Here is a 20,430-nt window from a genome sequence, read left to right on the forward strand (position 1 = left end):
CTTTTATACCTACTTAGCCCAAAATGGCTGCTAATTAGCAGGTGACATTCATCAATATTTTATATATAAAATATCACGTATAACTTATAAGGGTTATTAGGAGGCAGACCAATTATTAAAAACGCATACAAATCCATAATATTCAGAAATACTCAATAAAACCTATCCATTTCATAATAAACAGTTTGTTTCCTAATACAGTCACATGATCTATTTCATCCAGTAGAAATGCACAGATCCCGAGTGGTTGCTCAGCAACGATATAACACTCGTATTTATTCTTACTTTCTAACCCATAAAAACTATTGTTTAGTAACCTAGATTACAGGTTTTTCCCTTCAGGTTTCGTATTTAACAGGAATCTCCTCAGGATAAATGGAGTATACTATGATAGCTTACTTTTGATAGCGTCTTTTAGGCTGCAATTCTCCTATCAGCAAGCACATGACCCGTCACATGACCATGTTAATACAATCGATGGGAGGGGGAGGGTACGCGTATACACTACATCATATGTGCACGCAGCCATCACACAACTACTAGTATATTGTTGTGCTAGACGTTGCTAGGCAATCAGGGCGGAGCTGTCATAGCATAGAACTCCCATCCATCCATCCTACAGCACGGCAGCGTCCCGGTCACGTGTAAGAACCACATGATCGGGCGTTGCCAAGCAACAGGACGCCCAGCTCCGCCATCAGCTTCTGTCACCAGATCATGTATTTCCTTTTAATAGTATTATCAATGTGGTTACAGTATGGAAGAGATGACGTAATACACTAGTTGGACAGCGCTTAGATCAATAAAAAGACAGTATAAATCTCATGTATCAACGTAACTTGGTACCTATAGAAATAGGATTGCTTAATGCACGCACCACTCCTATGGCAGTGTCAGCACACAGAGGCTTATGGCTACGCCAGTGGACTGCTGACGCAGACTCCAGGAAAGGAGATGAACTAGACAGATGGATCTCCAAAGCTAATGCGGGTAAGTCCACGCATCTTCCTTCTGTAGCTCCCCCAGCCAGGAAGGCCTACTCAGGACCTAATCTACAGTCCTTTTGGACTACCACCAGAGGCGCTAGAGGTACAGATGGGTCCACATTTATCTTGACCTTTAATAGGATTAAGTGAGACTGGCCAATTGGATTTTATCCCCTGCTGTAATGATTTAATCCCCTACTGTATTGTTCTCTATATTGTATTGCAGTTGAGAACAATAGATGAAGGGTTTATGCTAATAAGTCATGTTGTGCCTAGGCGCAGAAAACTAGTCAAGATAATCGTGGACCCATCTGTAAACCACGAAAAACCAGCAACTGTTGGTTCACAGGAACAGCGCTCAGGCTCTGCTTCCTCAAAGCCTTCAGCATGACGGTGGACCGCGATGCCTGGATGACTGGCAGGTGGGTGTCCGACTAAAATTTTTCAGTCACATCTGGACAACATCTTGCCAGGATCCCTGGGTCATAGATCTTATTTCCCAGGGCTAAAGACTGGAGTTTCAGGAGCTCCCACCTCGCAGGTTCTTCAAATCAGGCTTACCAGTTTCACAGGAAGCAAGTATAACCTTACAGGACCTCATTCAAAAACTGGTACAGACTCAGGTCACTGTTCCAGTTCCACCTTATCTGCAAAATAAGGGTTATTATTCTAACTTGTTTGTAGTACCGAAACCGGACGGTTCGGTAGGACCGATTTTGAACCTCAAGTCGTTGAACCCATACTTACGAGTGTTCAAATTGAAGATGGAGTCCCTGAGAGCGGTGATCTCAGGTCTAGAGGAGGGGGAATTCTTAGTGTCTCTGGATATCAAGGATGCGTACCTTCACATACCGATCGGGCCACCTCATCAGGCTTATCTACGGTTTGCACTGCAGGACTGCCACTACCAGTTCCAGGCCCTGCCATTTGGTCTCTCCACAGCACCGAGAGTATTCACCAAGGTGATGGCAGAGAATGATGTTTCTACTCCTGAAACAGGGGGTGAACATAATTCCGTACCTGGACGATCTTCTGATAAAGGCACCGTCCAGGGAGCGGTAGTTGGACAGCATTGGCCTCTCAACCAGACTACTCCTGGATCACGGGTGGATTCTGAACTTACAAAAATCTCACCTGGAGCCGACGCAGAGGCTTTCCTTCCTGTTAATGATACTGGACACAGAGTCCCGGAGATGGTTCGGGCTGTCCTGAAGCCAACCCAGATCTCAGTGCATCTATGCATTCACCTTCTGGGGAAAATGTTGGCCTCTTAGGTGCTTCAGTACGGAAGGTTTCATGCAAGGCCCTTTCAGCTGGATCTGTTCTGGATCGCATCTTCACATGCACCAGAGGATTTGTCTGTAGCCAAAAGCCAGAATCTTCCTTTTGTGATGGCTACAGACTTCTCACCTCGTCGAGGTTCGGGATTCAGAATTGGATTCTGCTAACCAGACGCAAGCCTCAGAGGTTAGAGCAGTCACCCAGGGGGGTGCAGTTTCAAGGAAGATGGTCGAGTCGGGAAGTCGTCCTTCCAATAAACATCTTGGAACTCAGGGCAATTTACAATGCCCTTCTGCAGACCTCATCTCTACTTCGAAATCAAGCCATTCAGGTCCAGTCGGACAATGTAACGGCGGTAACGTACATAAACCTACAGGGCGGAACGAAAAGCAGAGCAGCAATGTCGGGTGTCAAGAATTATCATCTTGGCGGAAAAACACGCCGTGGTGTTGTCGGCTGTCTTCATTCCGGGAGTAGACAACTAGGAAGCAGACTTCTTCAGCAGACACGACCTGCACCCGGGAGAGTGGGGCTTCCACCCAGAGATGTTCCGGTGGTTGACACGTCTGTGGGGATATGCACAGATCGACATGATGGCCTCTTGACTCAACAAGAAGCTCAAGCGGTATTGTTCCAGGTCGAGAGACCCACAAGCAATGGCGGTAGATGCTCTGACAACTCCGTATGTCGACCAAATGGGGCAGGTGCAATAATCGTGGGCTGGGCTGCCGGGTCTCCTCTCATTGGTCTGCAGGGCCTTTTTATTGGAGTCAGGACAGTGCCCCCCCGCCAGTGATAGCTCCTGTGGAGCCTGTCTTCCTGCCTCTGGTGTGTTCCTGCATCCAGCTTGTGTACTTCAGTGTCCTGTGTCCAGTTTCCGGAGTCCTGTCCGAGGGATTGGTTCCTGCTGTCCTCCGAGTTGCTTTCTAGTAGAGTCTGGTATCCGAAGCCTCTGGGTTTCGGTCGTTTCCTGACACCTTTCGTGGTATCATGAGTAGCGGGTTCTGCCGCACTTTATAGGTGAATCCGTATTTTCTTTATCTATTTTTGGTTGTCATTTTTGCGGAGGTTTCCGCATTGCTGTCCTCTCCTTTATTATGACTGGTTCGTATTTGGCAGTTAGGCTTCATTACTTGATTTGCTGTTGTTCCAGGCGGCCGTGCCGCACATAAACGACTTTATTTTTTTGTATCCTTCTCTGTTTTAGTCGTTTCAGTCTAAGTTAGTTATCCCCTTGTTCTCCTTGGTCTCGGTTAACGCCTTGTCTCCTATTAAGACCGTGGGGCATCGGAGTCTGGCCGGACCTAATTCGCCCATTCAAACGCGGCTGCCGTGGGCACAAGAAACCATAGTCTTGCAGACGTTACTCGACCACTGGGAAGGACAAAGGAGTCAGGGATTTTTGTTAGGGGAAGCTGCGTATCTCGGTTCTATCGCAGCTTCATGTATTTGTACACTGAACCCTTCTATTGCCACCCAATCTCTTGGGTTCCAAGTACATTGAACATAACACTTGGGTTCTTCTTAGGTGGCTGCCCAGGGTGTCTCTGCTTTACATCTCTGCCGAGCAGCTACTTGGTCAGGTTCGAATACGTTTGCCAAGTTTTACAAGTTCGATACTTTGATCAAACTGAAGGTCTTCAGAGGCTAATCAGTTTTGCAGGATCCTCAGCACTCTCCCACCCGGTTTGAGAGCTTTGGTACTTCCCCATGGTACTAAATGGATTCCCAGTATCCTCTAGGACATAAGAGAAAATAGGAATTTAATTACCTACCCTTAAATCCTTTTCTCGTAGTCCGTAGAGGAAACTGGACGCCCGCCCGGTGCTTCGGTCTTCCTGCACTGTTACTTGGTTAAGTATTCTGGTTTATTCAGCTGTTGCTGTTAATGTTTCAAGTTTGGTTAGCATGGCTTTCCTATTGTGTGCTGTTTCATAATCTCACCACTTTTTCCTTATCTAGCCTTCTCTCAAAGTATGTCTGTCTCCTCAGGCACAGTTTCCTAGACTGAGTCTGGTAGGAGGGGCATATAGGGAGGAGCCAGTGCACACTATCAAATTCTTAAAGTGCCAAAGGCTCCTAGTGGACCCGTCTATACCCCATGGTACTAAATGGATTCCCAGTATCCTCTACGGACCACGAGAAAAGGATTTACCAGTAGTTAATTAAAATCCTATTTTAGTTTTGCCATGGCCTTTACTGCTTTTTGTTAGGCAGTATCACTGGTATAATGTATTCATATGATTTTCTGTACAAAAAAAATATTTTTTTCTGTAATAGTAAGTTCTATATGTTTTTAGTTTTGTATTCCTTTTCTATCATGGAGAGTTCCAAAAAAGGTACTGGTTTTTACCTGCATGGCTAAATTCTGTACAGAACCAGTGTCTCTCTGTGTACCAGTTCTCAGTGTGTCTCTTATCCCTATGGGGTAGTCTACCTCACAGCCGGGTATGACTGATTGGGTCAGGTCCATTACAGATGCCATAAGTGAGTTACGCCACTCCAGAGAGTTTCCCTGTTCTCAGCCAGTTAGGGTGCCTGAGTACTCCTCCAATGAGCTTTGTTGGGCCCAAGAGATGGGTCGTTGTCGGACCTTCAGGGCATCAACCCTAAGTGAAATTAACGTCTGCTGAGGTTACAGGCCCCTCCTTTTGGAATTTCAGAGAAATGAGGCCTCAGCAGCCTCTTCTCAGGAAGAAGGGGAACTGAATTATGAATGGGACGATACCTCCAATTTGCAGGAAGAGTCCCATTCATTATCAGGGGTTTCTGTGCTTATTGATGCAGTCCGAGACATTACATCTTTAAGAAACAGTAGTTCCTGAATCCAGTTCTTTAAACGCCAGAAGAAACAGTTGTCTGTCTTTCCTGGATTTTCTCATTTTTATGAAATTATAAAGGAGGCCTGGTTAAAACCTGATTACAATTTCATATCCCTAAGGGGTTAGAGGTTCTTTATCCATTTCTGGAACAGGACACCAAGCCCTGGGAAGTTCACTCTCCTCCCTCCTGTATTCCTGTGGGCCATCCCAACCCTGGGCTGAGGATCCAGGTTTATGGGGAGGGCTTATATATAGGGGGTGGGAGTCTGTTTGAACTAATGATGTGTCCGCCTCCATCCCACCTAAGGCATAATCACCCAGGTGGCCTTCAAGGAATTGATTTTACTGGAGAGTAAAAAGTGTTTGTTTGGGTTTTTTTTTTTTGGGGGGGGGGGGGGGTTCCTGTGTTTTTAAGGTTGTTTAAGTTGTCTTTGTTCCACTACAGGAAAACTTTATAGCTCTACCTAATTGAGAGACTACTATTTTATAAACAGTGCCCCGACATTATTAAACTATTAGTTACAGTGCATCCGGAAAGTATTGACAGCGCTTCACTTTTTCCACATTTTGTTGTTACAGCCTTATTCCATAATGGAATAAATTAATTTTTTCCCCTCAAAATTCTATACACAATACCTCATAATGACAATGAGAAAAAAAAGTTAGAGATTTTTGCAAATTTATTAAAAATAAATTTAAGAAATCACATGTACATAAGTAATCACAGCCTTTGCTCGATACTTTGTTTATGCACCTTTGGCTGAAATTACAGCCTCAAGTCTTTTTGAATATGATTCCACAAGCTTGGTACACACATCTTTGGGCAGTTTAGCCCATTCCTCTTTGCATTACCTTTCAAGCTCCATCAGGTTGGATGGGAAGCGTTGGTGCACAGCCATTTTCAGATCTCTCGAGATGTTCAACAGGATTTAAGTCTGGGCTCTTACTGGGCCACTCAAGGACATCCACAGAGTTGTCCTGAAGCCACTCCTTTGATATCTTGGCTGTGTGCTTACGGTCGTTGCCCTGCTGAAAGATGAACAATCACCCCAGTCTGAGGTCAAGAGCGCACTGGAGCAGGTTTTCATCCAGGATGTCTCTGTACATTGCTGCATTCATCTTTCCCTCTAGCCTGACTAGTTTCCCAGTTCCTGCCGCTGAAAAACATCCCCACAGCATGATGCTGCCACCACCATGCTTCACTGTAGGGATGGTATTGGCTTGGTGATGAGCGGTGCCTGGTTTCCTTCAAACAGGCATTTATGCCAAAGAGTTTAATCTTTTTTGTCTCATCAGTCCAGAGAATTTTTGTTTCCCATGGTCTGAGAGTCCTTCAGGTGCATTTTGGCAAACTCCAGGTGGGCTGCCATGTGCTTTTTACTAAGAAGTGGTTTCCGTCTGGCCACTCTACCATATAGGCCTGATTGGTGGATTGCTGCAGAGATGGTTGTCCTTCTGGAAGGTTCTCTCTCCACAGAGGAATGCTGTAGCTCTGACAGAGAGTGACCATCGAGTTTTTGGCCACCTCCCTGACTAGGGCCCTTCTCACCCGATCGCTTAGTTTAGACGGCCGGCCAGCTCTAGGAAGAGTCCTGGTGGTTCCGAATGTTTTCCATTTACGGATGATGAAGGCCACTGTGCTCATTGGGACCTTCAAAGCAGCAGATATTTTTCTCTACCCTTCCCCAGATTTGTGCCTCGAGACAACCCTGTCTCGGAGGTCTACAGACCATTCCTTTGACTTCATGCTTGGTTTGTGGTCAGATATGCACGGTCAAGTATCGGACGTTATATGGACAGGTGTGCGCCTTTCCAAATCATGTCCAGTCATTTGAATTTACCACGGGTGGACTCCAGTTAAGCTGTAGGAACATCTCCAGGATGATCCATGGAAACGGGATGCACCTGAGCTCAATTTTGAGCTTCATGGCAAAGGCTGTGAATACTTATGTACATATGATTTCTTAGTGGTTTTTTTTTAATTTATTTTTTATTTTAAATAAATTTGCAAAAATCGCAAACTTTTTTCACATTGTCATTTTGGGGTATTGTGTGTAGAATTTGGAGGGAAAAATGAATTTAATCCATTTTGTAATGAAGCTGTAACTTAAAATGTGGAAAAAGTGAAGCGCTGTCAATACTTTCCGGGTGCACTGTAAAATCTAATATAAACCATTGGTTTAAATTTAATATACACAATCCATACATGCCCCATTCCAGGAGAGAGAAAATGTCTCCACCTGGACTCCCCTATTATTTTATTATTGCAATCACCTCTGAAATACCTTTCTTATCAATTTAAATAGTTCAGCACAGGCGACGCCAATCCTATATTAAGAGTTCATGTAGAGAGAGCAGTTGTGTTCCTCCTGGAATGGGTCATGTTGTATGTATGCGCAATCTAAGATACACCCAAGGCATCCAAGGCATCCATGTCTTAAGTGCCCCAGGCCCCCTCCCCAAGGCTTAATCCGGCCTACAGAACTGCAAATTATGTTTTATAAGAAATGTATTTAGTGATATTTTGTTTGTTAGCATGCATCACTGTTTACAGAAAGCCTGGGTGACTTCACAACATACAATACCATTCTTATGATTTCATTTTTTAGCCACTCTCTGCAATATTTGTATTTTGTATATTTTTGTTTAGTGTGTGTGTGATAGGACATGTAGGGTAAAAGTGAAATGAAAAAGTTGGCCAACCTTCATGGCCAATGTCCAAATTTACTCCCTTTCCCTGAAGGCACAGAACATTTCTATTAAACACGGAGTCAAACATTTACCATAACGGTCATGCAGACTAAAGAGATTAGGGTTATCCTATTCCTTTTGCAAAAAATGAATCTGTACCACTGCACATGCAAGCTTATTTCTTTGTAGTTACCCCAAATCCATGTATATGTCCCAATATAGCATCCGTGTTCTTTTACAGGACAGTCTGACATTATAGTAAGCCACTTTGTGCCTCCATATATGTACAAAGTTTTGTTCCTGCACACAAATCATACCTTTCACCATGTACCTTCCAGTGAACAAACCTAAAGGTATTAGACAAGAAAAGGAACCTCTGATATACAGTAGTCTTTTATTGTTGTGCCATTATGTACATCCTCTACACACAGTGGCATGGTATCTGTCAATGTCTGACACTGTGCAAAACCATTCTTCTACAAAGTCAATCATTGGATTCCTGCCGTGATATCCAATAAATGCTCAATTTGGTCTTAAGACTGGTGATCAAAAAGACCAGTACATACGGATGCCATTCGCATACTACTTATCCACCCATTGGATGGGCACATGTGCTCTGTGGAAGAAAACTTGCTGCCATATTGCATGAAGATCACACCGTGCCATGAAGTAGGGATTAGAACTGACCACCTACAGGTATGACTGCACCTAAATCATGCCAGGAAAATACCTCCCATTTTTAGAACAGATACCATTCACATTTGGGGGTGGAGGGCACATTCTGAGGTGTACAGGTAATAATGCGATCACTAGCAAACCTGCAGTGCTAGCATAATGGCACCTGCTGACAGATTTGAGGCATGTGTTCAGATGAGAAGCTAGAGTCATAGGGTGGAGCATTTAAAAAATAGCATGTGGTGGATATGGTTTTACAGAATTAAATAAAAAGTGGTTAGTATTGGTTTTTATACATGATCCTGATCATGCAAGATGCTTGTTTGATCAATGCTTGCGTCACATTTGGGGAGTTCTTGCTGCCTACTAGTTTACTCAGATATTTATTTATTCATTTATGTATGTATGTGTTTGTTCTGTTGGCTGTATCTACAAGTTTCCCACCTGTTGAGTGCTAGTCACATGACCAATTATTCGTAACCAGTGGTGCAAGAGTGTAGCCAAAGAATCCGAAGCAGGACCCAGCTACCTCACCCCCCTTTTTGTACAGACATGCCTCAGGAGGGAGCATATATATGTCTTGTGTGTGGGGGGGATTAAGAAACTGGCAGCATCACTGTCGAACTTGGGCATCATGTGGAAATGCTGCTGTAGAGGCCTGTGAAGGGATCTGGCCAGCCACTGGAGATGGTAAACATTTGCGCGTCAAAATAGCTGGAGAGCCCAGACCATTCGTTGTAGGACTAAAAGTTCCAGTTTGCCCTCTGTGCTTTCTAGCTCCACAACAATAAAGAACCAGAAAGTCCCTTATAAATAAAGTGTACTTGATAATTTAAAAAAAAAAAAATTCTCACAAGAATTACATAGAAATCAAATAAAAAAAAACTGTCCTAGCAATGTAACTGATAGTTTGCCTAAACTAGCTCTATGGAATTGGGCAGGGAGCTGGATACATTCCCCCCCCCCCACCCCACCCACCCCGGTTTAAAAGCAATATATCCATTTCAAAGCCATCAGGTCTTATTGATCATGAGCAGCCCTTATTGGTCATGAGCATCCCCAGTGGTAGTCTGTGGCCTGTAATCTACGTATTATAGTGGAAACCGTTTATTACAAAAGTAATTTGTTTTAAAAAGTGCACAATTCTAATCTATAATTCATGGGATTTTGTTTTTGATATTGATTGTATAGGTACTGGGATAATACAAAAACCACCATAATACATGTGCTATTTGCATTGGGAAGTGGTACTGCTTTGGGGTTATCACTGGTAAAGTAGGGTTGCAATCGGTCCTGGAGAGGTGGTGGAACTCATTTAGAAAGCCCTGGGATTTGAGAAGGGGATAAATAATGTCCAACAGACAGTGTGTGAGAGTACCAAGAGGGGTGGGTTGTAAATGGAGGATGTCCATGGAGCCACCAGGACCTGAGGAAGGGAGAGGTAGCTGCGCCTCATCAATAACACTAGCACCGCCTGCATCATCTATCGATGTAGGACAGGTGATGGGTCAGGGTTTTCTATTGGAATTACTGTGCAGGGCAATGGAGGTGGTGGAACTAGTTCCCCCTACCATTACAGGTTCCACCTCATCCTGCCCACTTTAACCCCTGGTTGTAATGCAAAAATGATTTAAATCAAGACATTGCACGTATCTGCTATCCTCCGGTATGTAAACCTTGTATCATCTGCCAGCAAATTCGGCAGAGAAGGTAAAGGGTGAAGAGGGCAGAAGAGGTAGTGGAGAAAAGGGTGCAGTGCAAAACAAATGTGTTAGGGGCACAGTGGAATGGTGTGCGGTCAGGGCTAATAGTAAAATAATGTGGGGGATAGATGTTATAAAAGGGGTAAAGGGTTGCTAAAGAATGAGGGAGCAGGGGAGGAGCACCCAGTGGAGGAGCAGCAGGACCTAATCACCTGTAATGGAGGAGGTGCATGGTCATGTGCACATGAATTACTGTAGAAAGAATTTACCGCTTAGGCCCCTAGTACAAATGTTACTATGTACTGTATGTCTAAATGCATGGAAAGTATTAGTTATCTTTAGAACAGACAATGTTATCCTTTTTTTTTTGTTTTTTTGTTTTGTACTGTAAATAAAGATTACGTGATCATTGCATAGACTGTTTTAGTTTTATCTTTATAATCTAGTGCAACCAGTTCACGTTATACACCAAACTGGTTGTACAGTACTAGATTGTGTGTTTTATCTTTACATGATCATTGCATGGAGAATAATATTTTATTTATAAAGAGAAGACCAAACGAGGATAACATTGTCCATTATAAAGTTGAGTAACATTTTCCATGTACTTAAACACACCATCTTTTGTACTAGGTGGTATACCCTTTCTATTGTATCTCATTTATGTGGAAGGCTTCCATGGCACATTTCAGATGCAGGTTTTGAGTATGTGCACACAGTGCTGCTCCCCACATGGAAACGGAATGACAGCGTGCGGGTAGTTATGAGTTGTGAAAGGGTTTTACCACTCCCACCCAATTAAAGTCTTTTCTGCTCCACCAGGGAATGGTCCCTGGCAATTGATTTAATGCTCTGAGAAGAGGGGTAGGAATTAATTCTACTGCTGGGAACATGAGCTACACACCTGGCAGTAACTCCCAGTTATACACACAAACACCTGCTTCTAGCCATTGTCGGCAATTGAGTCAGTGGACATCAGTCGGTAACCTGGAGCAGTACAGCCCCATGCAACTCACTGTTGCCACCTAGCTTTTCTCAAGCGCTAGCAGTCGCAAAGAGTGCATGCAGATGTGTCCCGCTACATCTTTGCTCAGTATGCCATGTAGTGTGCCATGCAGTGTTGCTGCCTGGCAAATGAAGTCTCTTAATGTAACCTAGTAACTTTGTAACATGCTGAGGCACTGGAAAAGCTGGGGCGTGTAATACAACTTTCTGTCCACCAGATGTTGCTTTTCCTAAACTGCACAGCGCATCCATCAAATGGGCAGCAAAGCTTCTGTATCATCGCTTGCTGATTGGCTGGCAGTACCTGTCATTTATTACACTATAGAGTAGTGCTGAACTGCTTTTAGATCATGAATGCATAGCTGCAGTCAATTGTGTAATAAAGTATTAAACCATTTGGTGTGAGGGTCCTGTTTGATAACAATACATATCTGATATCTGCGTTTTGTGTGATAACGCACGCCCAGCATTTCATATAGGCAGAGCAATTCGGGTTCCATATTCTTAAGGTACTCTGCAAACTCCCACAAGGGGACTCTTTTTCCTTGCCCCGCTGCTGGCATACTAATGGCTGGGGATGCCGTTGTCTGAATACTGACTGCTGGCATTCCGGAAGTCGGTAATTCATACTGCACTAGTTACGTGATGTTATCCTTTCAGGTTCAATACTCTTAACTGCTACAGTGGCATACCTGGAACATTTCTGGGGCCAGCTGCAATGTGCAGACTGGCACCCTGGAAATTATCCGGTGCATGCCACCGCGTCCCCCTTTCTCCTCCTTGCTCAGCCGGTGGACTGTTGAAGAATGACGCAATAGCGTTGTGACATCATGACACAATCACGTCATTCCGCAAAACTCTGCCAGCCGAGCGGAGTACAAGGGAGGAGCAGGGGAGAGCATATTAGTGCTTATGGGCTAGTGCCTGCCAGCAAATGCTGCCCCTAGGGATGGCCATCGGTGGGTTATCCATCGATGGTCACAATCGATGGTGTAAAACCATCTGGAATGGATCCATCGATGGTTTTACACATAGTCTTGTCAACTTTACAGTAATAATGTGGGCAAACCAGGGGGCGTGGCTTAGTGAGTGTCACTGGGCGGAGCAAAGCTCCGTGCCATGACTCTTTGAGGAAAATAAAATACCCCATTGAATCCTTTTACCATCGATGGGGGGGGGGGAGAACCAGATGGTTTTCCACCATCGATGGTAAAAGTATTCAACATCGGTCATAGACCATCAATGATTTTGACTCATCGATGGTCCATGCCCATTCCTAGCTACCCGAAGGTAACAAGCATTTCCTGTGGCAACAAGCATGGATCAGAGCATAAAACCCCTGGAAAAAAGCATGACACAGCGAATGAAACCCCTGGCAGCGCGTAGGTAAAATATTAAAAACCCACCCTGAGAAGTGTGACCAAATTCAAAAAAGTCACCACTGAAGGGGTTAAAATACTTCACTCCAGTTTGTGTTGCTCACTTTCCCCCTCTGTTAGGCCATCCAGCTGTATTCCACTCTAAACGCCATGTACGGTGTACAATACAATGTCCATAGCGTGCTGAGCTTATGATGGTATTGAGAGGAAGTGAATTATGGTGGGGGGAGGTGGTGGAGCCATACAGTGAGGTCTGTGGGATTGAGTAGTAATTGGTAGTGGTTGGGGGAGTTGCTGAAGCATGCAGTGACTTACACACAGTACATGAATAATAGTGGACACACACTTCAGTTACTGTATGTTAATGAGGCTGCTATGGACAGCAGTTCAGTATGCAAAGTCATCTACAGTATAAGGACCATAAGCATGGCACAAATGGCAGTGCATCTGTCCCCACCTCCCCTGTGAGATTTCTGATGACTTGGTTTAGGAGGAAGGGACCCAGACTGCAGGACTAGGGATGGCCATCTGTTTGTTCGCCATCGATGGCGAAACTGTGAGTGTCCATCAGTGGTCACTAACTATGCTATAGCTTTCACTCATTGATGGTCAACCCTATTTTATCACAGCCTAGGGGCGGAGATTCATGGGTGTCGGGGCGGAGCTATGCTCACAGTCCCGGCACCTTGCAAAAAATATATATGTTCGTTTATGCTGTGCCGTCTATGGAGGGAAACCCATCTAATTCTCTCCCATTGATGGCAAAAACATTGACGTCTGCCATAAACCATCGACTATTAAGAATCATCGGTGGTCAATGGCCAACCCTATGCAGAACAAGCCTGCAGGCATCTTACTCCAATTAATACATACACTGTACGTGTTCAATACAATGTTAATAGCGGTTTAGCGTAAAATGCAGCTGGGTGGCATAACATAGAAATGACAGGTGATGGTAAGTTGGGAGCGATGTATTCAGTTCGGCAGAGTACCTTTTTAAGAATATCGAGCTTGAATTGCTCTGCCTACAGTATATGAAATGCTGGCCATGTGTTTTCACTAGAGATGAGCGCCTGAAATTTTTCGGGTTTTGGTTTTGGGTTCGGTTCCGCGGCCGTGTTTTGGGTTCGACCGCGTTTTGGCAAAACCTCACCGAATTTTTTTTGTCGGATTCGGGTGTTTTGGATTCGGGTGTTTTTTTCAAAAAACCCTAAAAAACAGCTTAAATCATAGAATTTGGGGGTCATTTTGATCCCATATTATTATTAACCTCAAAAACCATAATTTCCACTCATTTTCAGTCTATTCTGAATACCTCACACCTCACAATATTATTTTTAGTCCTAAAATTTGCACCGAGGTCGCTGGATGACTAAGCTAAGCGACCCTAGTGGCCGACACAAACACCTGGCCCATCTAGGAGTGGCACTGCAGTGTCACGCAGGATGGCCCTTCCAAAAAACACTCCCCAAACAGCACATGACGCAAAGAAAAAAAGAGGTGCAATGAGGTAGCTGTGTGACTAAGCTCAGCGACCCAAGTGCCCGACACAAACACCTGGCCCATCTAGGAGTGGCACTGCAGTGTCACGCAGGATGTCCCTTCCAAAAAACCCTCCCCAAACAGCACATGACGCAAAGAAAAAAAGAGGCGCAATGAGGTAGCTGTGTGAGTAAGATTAGCGACCCTAGTGGCCGACACAAACACCGGGCCCATCTAGGAGTGGCACTGCAGTGTCACGCAGGATGTCCCTTCCAAAAAACCCTCCCCAAACAGCACATGACGCAAAGAAAAATAAAAGAAAAAAGAGGTGCAAGATGGAATTGTCCTTGGGCCCTCCCACCCACCCTTATGTTGTATAAACAGGACATGCACACTTTAACCAACCCATCATTTCAGTGACAGGGTCTGCCACACGACTGTGACTGATATGACGGGTTGGTTTGGACCCCCACCAAAAAAGAAGCAATTAATCTCTCCTTGCACAAACTGGCTCTACAGAGGCAAGATGTCCACCTCATCATCATCCTCCGATATATCACCAGGTACATCCCCCTCCTCACAGATTATCAATTCGTCCCCACTGGAATCCACCATCTCAGCTCCCTGTGTACTTTGTGGAGGCAATTGCTGCTGGTCAATGTCTCTGCGGAGGAATTGATTATAATTCATTTTAATGAACATCATCTTCTCCACATTTTCTGGATGTAACCTCGTACGCCGATTGCTGACAAGGTGAGCGGCGGCACTAAACACTCTTTCGGAGTACACACTTGTGGGAGGGCAACTTAGGTAGAATAAAGCCAGTTTGTGCAAGGGCCTCCAAATTGCCTCTTTTTCCTGCCAGTATAAGTACGGACTGTGTGACGTGCCTACTTGGATGCGGTCACTCATATAATCCTCCACCATTCTTTCAATGTTGAGAGAATCATATGCAGTGACAGTAGACGACATGTCCGTAATCGTTGTCAGGTCCTTCAGTCCGGACCAGATGTCAGCATCAGCAGTCGCTCCAGACTGCCCTGCATCACCGCCAGCGGGTGGGCTCGGAATTCTGAGCCTTTTCCTCGCACCCCCAGTTGCGGGAGAATGTGAAGGAGGAGATGTTGACAGGTCGCGTTCCGCTTGACTTGACAATTTTGTCACCAGCAGTTCTTTGAACCCCAGCAGACTTGTGTCTGCCGGAAAGAGATCCAAGGTAGGTTTTAAATCTAGGATCGAGCACGGTGGCCAAAATGTAGTGCTCTGATTTCAACAGATTGACCACCCGTGAATCCTTGTTAAGCGAATTAAGGGCTGCATCCACAAGTCCCACATGCCTAGCGGAATCGCTCCCTTTTAGCTCCTTCTTCAATGCCTCCAGCTTCTTCTGCAAAAGCCTGATGAGGGGAATGACCTGACTCAGGCTGGCAGTGTCTGAACTGACTTCACGTGTGGCAAGTTCAAAGGGCATCAGAACCTTGCACAACGTTGAAATCATTCTCCACTGCACTTGAGACAGGTGCATTCCACCTCCTATATCGTGCTCAATTGTATAGGCTTGAATGGCCTTTTGCTGCTCCTCCAACCTCTGAAGCATATAGAGGGTTGAATTCCACCTCGTTACCACTTCTTGCTTCAGATGATGGCAGGGCAGGTTCAGTAGTTTTTGGTGGTGCTCCAGTCTTCTGTACGTGGTGCCTGTACGCCGAAAGTGTCCCGCAATTCTTCTGGCCACCGACAGCATCTCTTGCACGCCCCTGTCGTTTTTTAAAAAATTCTGCTCCACCAAATTCAAGGTATGTGCAAAACATGGGACGTGCTGGAATTTGCCCATATTTAATGCACACACAATATTGCTGGCGTTGTCCGATGCCACAAATCCACAGGAGAGTCCAATTGGGGTAAGCCATTCTGCGATGATCTTCCTCAGTTGCCGTAAGAGGTTTTCAGCTGTGTGCGTATTCTGGAAAGCGGTGATACAAAGCGTAGCCTGCCTAGGAAAGAGTTGGCGTTTGCGAGATGCTGCTACTGGTGCCGCCGCTGCTGTTCTTGCGGCGGGAGTCCATACATCTACCCAGTGGGCTGTCACAGTCATATAGTCCTGACCCTGCCCTGCTCCACTTGTCCACATGTCCGTGGTTAAGTGGACATTGGGTACAACTGCATTTTTTAGGACACTGGTGAGTCTTTTTCTGACGTCCGTGTACATTCTCGGTATCGCCTGCCTACAGAAGTGGAACCTAGATGGTATTTGGTAACGGGGGCACACTGCCTCAATAAATTGTCTAGTTCCCTGTGAACTAACGGCGGATACCGGACGCACGTCTAACACCAACATAGTTGTCAAGGACTCAGTTATCCGCTTTGCAACAGGATGACTGCTGTGATATTTCATCTTCCTCGCAAAGGACTGTTGGACAGTCAATTGCTTACTGGAAGTAGTACAAGTGGGCTTACGACTTCCCCTCTGGGATGACCATCGACTCCCAGCAGCAACAACAGCAGCGCCAGCAGCAGTAGGCGTTACACGCAAGGATGCATCGGAGGAATCCCAGGCAGGAGAGGACTCGTCAGAATTGCCAGTGACATGGCCTGCAGGACTATTGGCATTCCTGGGGAAGGAGGAAATTGACACTGAGGGAGTTGGTGGGGTGGTTTGCGTGAGCTTGGTTACAAGAGGAAGGGATTTACTGGTCAGTGGACTGCTTCCGCTGTCGGCCCAAGTTTTTGAACTTGTCACTGACTTATTATGAATGCGCTGCAGGTGACGTATAAGGGAGGATGTTCCGAGGTGGTTAACGTCCTTACCCCTACTTATTACAGCTTGACAAAGGGAACACACGGCTTGACACCTGTTGTCCGCATTTCTGGTGAAATACTTCCACACCGAAGAGCTGATTTTTTTGGTATTTTCACCAGGCATGTCAACGGCCCTATTCCTCCCACGGACAACAGGTGTCTCCCCGGGTGCCTGACTTAAACAAACCACCTCACCATCAGAATCCTCCTGGTCAATTTCCTCCCCAGCGCCAGCAACACCCATATCCTCCTCATCCTGGTGTACTTCAACACTGACATCTTCAATCTGACTATCAGGAACTGGACTGCGGGTGCTCCTTCCAGCACTTGCAGGGGGCGTGCAAATGGTGGAAGGCGCATGCTCTTCATGTCCAGTGTTGGGAAGGTCAGGCATCGCAACCGACACAATTGGACTCTCCTTGTGGATTTGGGATTTCGAAGAACGCACAGTTCTTTGCGGTGCTACTGCTTTTGCCAGCTTGAGTCTTTTCATTTTTCTAGCGAGAGGCTGAGTGCCTCCATCCTCATGTGAAGCTGAACCACTAGCCATGAACATAGGCCAGGGCCTCAGCCGTTCCTTGCCACTCCGTGTGGTAAATGGCATATTGGCAAGTTTACGCTTCTCCTCCGACAATTTTATTTTAGGTGTTGGAGTCCTTTTTTTACTGATATTTGGTGTTTTGGATTTGACATGCTCTGTACTTTGACATTGGGCATCGGCCTTGGCAGACGACGTTGCTGGCATTTCATCGTCTCGGCCATGACTAGTGGCAGCAGCTTCAGCACGAGGTGGAAGTGGATCTTGATCTTTCCCTAATTTTGGAACCTCAACATTTTTGTTCTCCATATTTTAATAGGCACAACTAAAAGGCACCTCAGGTAAACAATGGAGATGGATGGATACTAGTATACAATTATGGATGGACTGCCGAGTGCCGACACAGAGGTAGCTACAGCCGTGGACTACCGTACTGTACTGTGTCTGCTGCTAATATAGACTGGTTGATAAAGAGATGTAGTAGTAGTAGTAGTAGTATGTATGTATGTATGTATGTATGTATGTATGTATGTATAAAGAAGAAAGAAAAAAAAACTACGGGTAGGTGGTATACAATTATGGACGGACTGCCCAGTGCCGACACAGAGGTAGCTACAGCCGTGGACTACCGTACTGTACTGTGTCTGCTGCGAATATAGACTGGTTGATAAAGAGATGTAGTAGTAGTATGTATGTATAAAGAAGAAAGAAAAAAAAACCACGGGTAGGTGGTATACAATTATGGACGGACTGCCCAGTGCCGACACAGAGGTAGCTACAGCCGTGGACTACCGTACTGTACTGTGTCTGCTGCTAATATAGACTGGTTGATAAAGAGATGTAGTAGTAGTAGTAGTAGTAGTAGTAGTAGTAGTAGTAGTAGTAGTAGTAGTAGTAGTAGTAGTAGTAGTAGTAGTAGTAGTAGTAGTAGTAGTAGTAGTAGTAGTATGTATAAAGAAGAAAGAAAAAAAAACCACGGGTAGGTGGTATACAATTATGGACGGACTGCCGAGTGCCGACACAGAGGTAGCTACAGCCGTGGACTACCGTACCGTACTGTACTGTGTCTGCTGCTAATATAGACTGGTTGATAAAGAGATGTAGTAGTAGTAGTAGTAGTAGTAGTATGTATAAAGAAAGAAAAAAAAACCACGGGTAGGTGGTATACAATTATGGACGGACTGCCCAGTGCCGACACAGAGGTAGCTACAGCCGTGGACTACCGTACTGTACTGTGTCTGCTGCTAATATAGACTGGTTGATAAAGAGATGTAGTAGTAGTATGTATGTATAAAGAAGAAAGAAAAAAAAACCACGGGTAGGTGGTATACAATTATGGACGGACTGCCGAGTGCCGACACAGAGGTAGCTACAGCCGTGAACTACCGTACTGTGTCTGCTGCGACTGGATGATAAATAATGATATAAAAAATATATATATATCACTACTGCAGCCGGACAGGTATATATTATATAATGACGGACCTGCTGGACACGGTCTGTCAGCAGAATGAGTTTTTTATAGAATAAAAAAAAAAACACCACACAAGTGAAGTCACACGACGAGTGTTTAACTTTTTCAGGCAATCACAATATAGTATACTATACTACTAACTATACTGGTGGTCAGTGTGGTCAGGTGGTCACTGGTCAGTCACACTGGCAGTGGCACTCCTGCAGCAAAAGTGTGCACTGTTTAATTTTAATAATAATATGTACTCCTGGCTCCTGCTATAACCTATAACTGGCACTGCAGTGCTCCCCAGTCTCCCCCACAATTATAAGATGTGTGAGCTGAGCACAGTCAGATACGAGTGTTTAACTTTTTCAGGCAATCACAATATAGTATACTATACTACTAACTATACTGGTGGTCAGTGTGGTCAGGTCACTGGTCAGTCACACTGGCAGTGGCACTCCTGCAGCAAAAGTGTGCACTGTTTAATTTTAATAATATGTACTCCTGGCTCCTGCTATAACCTATAACTGGCACTGCAGTGCTCCCCAGTCTCCCCCACAATTATAAGATGTGTGAGCTGAGCACAGTCAGATATATACATAGATGATGCAGCACACTGGGCTGAGCAGTGCACACAGATATGGTATGTGACTGAGTCACTGTGTATCGTTTTTTTCAGGCAGAGAACGGATATATTAAATAAAACTGCACTGTCTGGTGGTCACTGTGGTCAGTCACTAGTAAACTCTGCACTCTCTACAGTTCTACAGTACTCCTAAGCTCCAGTAAATCAGGTCAATCTCTCTCTCTCTCTCTTCTAATCTAAATGGAGAGGACGCCAGCCACGTCCTCTCCCTATCAATCTCAATGCACGTGTGAAAATGGCGGCGACGCGCGGCTCCTTATATAGAATCCGAGTCTCGCGAGAATCCGACAGCGTCATGATGACGTTCGGGCGTGCTCGGGTTAACCGAGCAAGACGGGAAGATCCGAGTCGCTCGGACCCGTGAAAAAAAACATGAAGTTCGTGCGGGTTCGGATTCAGAGAAACTGAACCCGCTCATCTCTAGTTTTCACACCAATGCAGATATCGGATATGTATTATGAAACACAGGACCCACACACCAAATGTTTGAAAAATGACAGGAGATGATTGGTTGGTAGGTTTTTCTCTCTACTTTATCTCTCTCCAACAATTAGTTAATACGATTTGTAGCTAGAGCTGCTCTTGGGGAGATTTATCAAAGCTTGGATAGAGAGATGAAGTACCAACCAAACAGCTTCTGACATTTTTTTCTTCTTAACAGCCTGTAAAATGACAGACGCTTGTTAGTTCTTTATCTCTCTCCAATGTGTGATGATTCCCTCTTTATTCTAGATGAAATCCCAGTTTTGAAAATCTCTGGAGAGATTGATCGTGTTATTAATAATAACATAGAACTGTGGAAAACATTGGTGATGGGCACTAAGCGGATTTAGACATGTTAAGAATACTTCCTCTCCTGTGTCTACATGTCTTGGGCTACCAGTTACTGCTACAGTGACATGTCTCTCCCTACTCCACATGAGCGGACTGTCCTGGTCTAGCAATTTTATGGCAGTAACTCGGC

At 45.0% G+C, this 20,430-nt stretch overlaps 1 protein-coding gene across 1 annotated transcript in view; it reads left to right on the plus strand.

The window, feature by feature from the left end:
- Nucleotides 1-20,430, plus strand: part of PPA1 (inorganic pyrophosphatase 1) — a 316,872-nt gene that overhangs the window by 168,322 nt on the left and 128,120 nt on the right. The gene's annotated exons all lie outside the window — the stretch shown is intronic.

This window comes from Pseudophryne corroboree, chromosome 3, assembly GCF_028390025.1.
Source record: "Pseudophryne corroboree isolate aPseCor3 chromosome 3, aPseCor3.hap2, whole genome shotgun sequence".
Classification (NCBI taxonomy): Eukaryota; Metazoa; Chordata; class Amphibia; order Anura; family Myobatrachidae; genus Pseudophryne; species Pseudophryne corroboree.